The 6,186-nt window shown below is 35.6% G+C and overlaps 1 non-coding gene across 1 annotated transcript; it reads right to left on the bottom strand.

Annotated features, from left to right (window-relative positions):
- Positions 1–3,946: 3,946 nt before the first annotated feature.
- Positions 3,947–4,054, bottom strand: LOC131230046 (small nucleolar RNA R71). Its single transcript, XR_009163773.1, has one exon. It is a non-coding gene; the product is annotated as a small nucleolar RNA R71 (small nucleolar RNA).
- Positions 4,055–6,186: the final 2,132 nt, after the last annotated feature.

The following is a 6,186-nucleotide window of genomic DNA, read 5'->3' as shown; positions in this document are numbered from 1 at the left end:
GTTTGTCAATGTTATTAACGGACCGCTCAATCCCATTAAGCAGACATCGATGCCATCGACAGATGCTCAATCCCTTCGAGAATATTCAGAAAAATCTTAGTTGATTGCTGAACAGTTTTATAAGTCACTACTCGATGGCATTGAAGGATCTTCTATGTCATCGATTGGTCTTCGATGTCTGTTGATGCCATCGAAGGTCCCATTGAAGGCACACACAGTTTTGCGTAAGTGCACGATTTGTTTACTATTCTAATTGGATGGTATATATATCAGGTGTAATCGAGATTAGGGAGAGGATTAATGCTTTCTATGGTATTCTTAAAGGTTCAAGGGCATAGCTAGGGTTTAAAAAGAGATTCAAGGGTTGTGCCGTGGTTTTTTTCAGCAAGAGTTTTTCAATGTAAAATTCATAATGCCTTCTTATTGGGCTTGTTTGTGCGATTGTGATTACTTTGCTTGATTCTTCTGTGTTTCCATGAGTCCCAACAAGTGGTATAAAAGTGAACGTTGGGAAGCAAATCAGATATGAAAGTAAGGTATCAATGACATCTAACATAAAGTTCGACGTAGAGAAGTATTCTGGAAAAAATAATTTTGAAATATGGAAAGTTAAGATAAATGGCATCCTAGTTCATTAATGATTGGAAGATGCACTCCTTGGAAAGTGACTAGAAAATCTGAAAGAAGAAAAATGGAACAAGTTAGATAAGAAGCCCAATATCTCAATCCAGTTGTGTCTAACGGAAGAGGTCATCTACAATGTTATGAGAGAAAAGACTATGGTTGATATACGGGTGAGGTTAGAGAACATCTATGTGAATAAATATCTTGAAAATCATTTGTATTTGAAGCTACAGTTGTTCAGTCTAAATATGAAAAAAAGGAGCTTATGTTGAGACCCATTCAATAACTTTAATAGGCTCATTTACAAATTATTGGATGTAGATGAGATGAATGTATTCCATTGAATTCTGTTCTAGAATCGTATAAGTCATTTAAAGACTCTTTGTGTATAAACATTAATGTTGAGAACGTTATCTCAGTACTTGAGTTAAAGGCAATGAGAAAGAAAAGCGGTGACATAGGTGTTTTTATAGTGCACTGATTACAATGGGGGGAATTTTGAGTGGGATAGTGGATCTTTGCGATTGAGATCCAAATTCAAGGGCAAGGACAAAGGTAAGATGAAGTACTGGAACTGTGGCATGACGTTGCATATGAAGAAGGATGGTCAGAATCCTAATTCGAGGAATGAGAAATCAGAAAGTTCTTCTATAGAGGCCAGCACTACAGAATTCGTTAAAGAAGCAGGTGGTAGTGACATTTTTAACCGCATAAAAATCCAAATATTTCAGTGATGAATAAATTTTTATTACTGAGGATTCATATCACATGACCCCTTATATGAGTTGGTTCATCAGTTATAGTAAGTGCGATGGTGGCCATGTGTTTGTGGGTAATAACAATGTCCATAACGTGGTTGGTTTTGGGTTGGTGTGCATCAAGATGTTTGATGGCATGGAGCATATCTGGACAGATGTGAGAGGCTTTCCTAAGTTGAGGAATAGTCTGATATCTCTGTGCACTCACTGGGTTCAAATGTGCCCTTAAAGTTTCAAAGGGGGCACTCATAGTCATGAAGGCACAGAAGAATGGTAACCTTTATGAGTTGATCGGGAGCACTTCATTGGGTGGATCTGTAGCAACTGAAGAGGATTCTACGTCCGCACATATGTGGCATGCGCACCTAGGACACATGAGCGAGCGGAGCATGAAGATACTTTTTGACCGTTATTTAATTCCAGTATATGTAAGCGTTGTATATATGGTAAACAATCAAGCTTGTCCTTTTAAACATGAGAAACATGTATATAAGAGGGTTCTAGATTATGTGCATTCTGATGTATGGGGGTTGACCTTTTAGTATGAAATATTGTGTATTTCTCCCTATTTATACCTTGGTTTTATAAACATAATAGTGCTTAATCGATTTAATTATTCATGTTTTCATGTGCGAGGTGATTTTGAGAGTTTAAGGTGAAATTGATGTTAAAAGGAAGATTTATTCTCAAAAGATTATTAAATAAAGATTTGGAGATTTAGAAGTCATTAATGAAGAATTCACATACTAAAGATCTAAGAAAACTAAGTGAGGAATGAAGAGAATAAAATATTTGAAGTGAAGAAAAGGAATCCTGAAATTATCCTGAAAAAATATTTCTGAAACTCCGAGTATATTTTGGGAAACTACGCAAAGTGCATAAATTTGAGGCAGTTTCTAGATTTTTCTAACTAGGTGCGAAAGTTGGAGTTCTACAACTATAAATAGGACTCCCTGGGATGCTCCAAAGCATCTTCTAGGGTTTGGAAATGTCTTAAGGAGCATACATAATGGTGGAACAGCTGCAAAAGAGCTTTTCTTCTTCCCTAGTTTATTTTTCATACTTTGTTTAAGAGATTTGGTTTTAATCATATTTATAGTTGGTTAAACCTCTTAGTTAGGGCTAAGAGGTGAATTTTGTAGTGTGTTTGGATGTTTATTTTGCTTTGATTTTTGTTCTTATTGAACCTCATTGATTTCTAGTTTGATGTTAAAGGAATATTTTTACTTTTCTATGATTTATTGTGACTCAAATTATAATAGATGTTATGATAGCTTTGGATATCTTCTTTTCCTATTTTAAAATTTTGAGATTGGTAAATCTTGTTGTTCACCATCGTCTCCTGGGCATGGTAGGGTGATAGAATCCCTTCCAGTCTTCATAATTCTCCTTCATTGAGAATTATATCAATAAAAAGTTCAAATTTGATTTAAATTGCTTTCTCTTCCAATTGGATAAGATAGGACTCCAATTCCAACTGTGTTCCTTGAATCAAGTAAGGTAGCATCTTGATAGCTACAAGTGGATCCTTGACACCCTAGTTTTTATCTTTAATTAATAGTTTAAACATTACCACAATTACTCTCTTTTATTCCAGAATTCAGATTTAGATCTTCTTTTAGTTTAATTTCTAGTTCTTTTCAAAATACTTACAAGTTTAGTCCCTGTGGATTCGACCTTGTTCTCACGAGTTATTACTACATCGCGACCCTACACTTGGGTTTATGAATAAGTTTTTGGCGCCGTTGCCAAGGACTATAGCTACGTTTTTCTATAATTAATTGGTATTAGAATTATGTTAAGATCAGGGTTAACTTTTTTACTTTTTATTTAGGTTATGATTTTTTCTAAAATTGTTTTTAGAAAATAATATTGTTTTTTGTTTTATAGGATCTTAATATAGCAACTCCAATCCGGTAACCTCTTTTCAATTCTCTCTTTCTTTTCTAGATTTTTTATTTGCTTTAGTTTTCTTTCTTCTAAGCTTTAGTTGTTTGGTCCTTGAGGGTTGTGCGTGTTTCATGCCCAAGTGGGTTCATGAAAATACTCAACATCTCTTAAGTGAATGAGGATTAGTCGAAGGGCTGTCTATCCATTAAAGGATTAGACACCACTAGAGATCCTCTCAGTTAATTGAACTAATGGCTGCAAATCAACTTCAACCACCAGTTAAGGAAGTTCAAGATGAAAACGAGATGCATAATGCACCCCCGCCTCGTTTTATGAGATTATTTACAACCGGCGAGAGTGAGTACTTCCTGCATGATATTTCCATTGAATGCAGGAACTGTGGATATTAAACCAGGGGTAATTCAACTCCTACCTAAGTTTCATGGAGTAGAATCTGAAAGTCCATACTTGCATATGAAAGAGTTCAATGAAATCATATCTACATTACACTTTCCAAATGTGTCTAAGGACATAGTTAGACTGAAATTATTTCATTGCTCTTTAAAAGAAAAGGCTAAGTTGTGGTTACATTCCATAAGACTAAGGTCTATTAGCACGTGGGCTAAGATGACAAGGGAGTTCCTTAAAAAGTTCTTCCCCTATCATAAAACAAGTACTTTAAGGAAAACAATTATGAATTTTGCGCAAAAAGAAGATGAGACCTTCTTCCAATGTTGGGAGCGATTTAAGGATCTCATAAATTCATGTCCACAACATGGCTACGAAACATGGCATATAACAAGCTTTTTCTATGAGGGATTGACTTCACTCATGTGCCAATTTGTGGAGATGATGTGTAATAAGAAATTCATGAATAAGGAAGCCAATGATGCCTGGGATTATTTTGATAAACTTGTTGAAAACGCGTAATCATGGGATACCTCTTTAAGAATTACGACTTCTAAGCCTACTTAATCAAAGCAAAGGGGAGGAATTTATATTCTAAAAGAGGAAGATGATATAAATACAAGAGTGTCCAAATTCACAAGAAAAGTCGAGGCCATGGAACTTAAGAAGGTAGAACCCGAAAAGATTGCAGAAATTATTTATGGTATTTGTGCTTGTAACATACATACTGAAAGATGAGCTATAAATGTCCTAGAGGGGGGTGAATAGGACAATGCCAAATATTTCGGTATAATACGAAATAATAAATCAATGTAATACAATTTAACAAAGTATTAAATTCTAGATATCAAATAATTCGTAGGACAACCTTATACCTAAAAGATTTAGGTAGGACAACCTTATGTCATGACATCTTTGAAATCAAAATCTCAAACTAATGTAAAGAATAAGAAAAACACAATAGCACAAATAATAATATCCAATCTCTATAATACACAAAAGAGTTATAGTGGTTCGGTGCCTCAATGCAACCTACTCCACTCCCAAAATTACTACACCAATTTTGGCTTTCACTATTTCAAGGTTTTCCAGGGTCACCTTAACAACCTTATACAGTTATTGCGATTTTCACGTGCTATCACAATCAAACCCACTCTGTGATTTTACGGGGTCACCATAAACGAACCCGCTGAGAGTTTCAGGCTATCTCAGACAGACTCAAACTGAAATAATTTAAAAGAAGGTACTTATCTTCGATTTAACGAGTCAAAATCGTAGCTGTAGCTTGAATGCAGCGATCTTCTTCTTGGGATATTTATGAAGTCGTTGTATGAGTTCAACCGAAAAAGATATAAATGGATCTAATAGATTTTCAATGAAATAAATGAAACCCTATTGCTGCAGATTCAATTCTATCATTTCTTAAAGTAGAGTATGGATTACTCTAGAAAAAACAGTTTAATCTAACTTTAAGAAGGAGAATAGAATAAGCTAATAATAAAATATGAATTACAACAAAAATAGCTTAAGGAGGCTTGAAGGATTTCTCTTTACAACACAATGTAAGACTATGAATTTTCATGGTTTAAAGAGTAAGAGAAAGTCTCTATTTATAGCTAAGGATCTGTGTAGTTCGGCTGGCCTGAGATTCAGTTCGGCTGGCTGAACTTTAAAGATTACGTTCCAATCAGAATTCGAAAATCATGGGATAAAATCTTTCAAAACTTCTGCTGGCCCAAGCCCATGTTCGGCTGGCCGAACCTCAGGTTGGACTGGTCGAACAAGAGGTAACTAGTCCAAGATCCGAATTTGTTTCATTGCTGAAAACTTGACCAAAACTACCATGGGTTGGTCGAACCCCAAGTTGGGCTGGCCGAACCTACCGCAAAAAGATCTTTTTAGATCTGTCTTTTTGACAGAATATTGTAGGGTTGGTCCAACTGGTTAGGCTGGCCAAACTGGACTTTGGGTTGGCCTAACTTGAGTGTATTTAATATAAAATATGATTCTAAATATGCATAAGTGAAATACGCTTAACCCATGGCCAAACTAGGTTTATACCACCTATAGGTTGACTCATACAAAGTGTTCCGAACCATGAATCATGAAAGGTCGTGCTTTGAGATGTTGAGCCTTCTTTCTAAATGCTTGATCGAGTTGATAGCTTATCTTCAGTCGAGCTTGCAATCGTAACCGGACTACAAAATTTGACAAACTAAAATGTGCTTTTAAGTAAAAGCACTTACACATACAACTGAGAAATCCCCAACAATTCCTGCTTTTCAAGAGATATTGAATAAGTAATCAAATTCCATAAACAACTACCAAAAAACTTTTAGTGGACTCACCTCAAATACATATAACTCAAACTGGACGAATGAACAAACGGCTACTCCTCAAGGGATCTGTAAGGCCCATATCCTATACCATACCGTACCCTTCCTTAGACTCCCGTGATCCTCCCCGACAAATTCTGACAACTTGCGACCTATAGTCAGCATTTGCA

The sequence above is a fragment of the Magnolia sinica genome, chromosome 16, assembly GCF_029962835.1.
Source record: "Magnolia sinica isolate HGM2019 chromosome 16, MsV1, whole genome shotgun sequence".
NCBI classification, from domain to species: Eukaryota; Viridiplantae; Streptophyta; class Magnoliopsida; order Magnoliales; family Magnoliaceae; genus Magnolia; species Magnolia sinica.
This window is presented reverse-complemented; position numbering and strand designations above follow the sequence as displayed.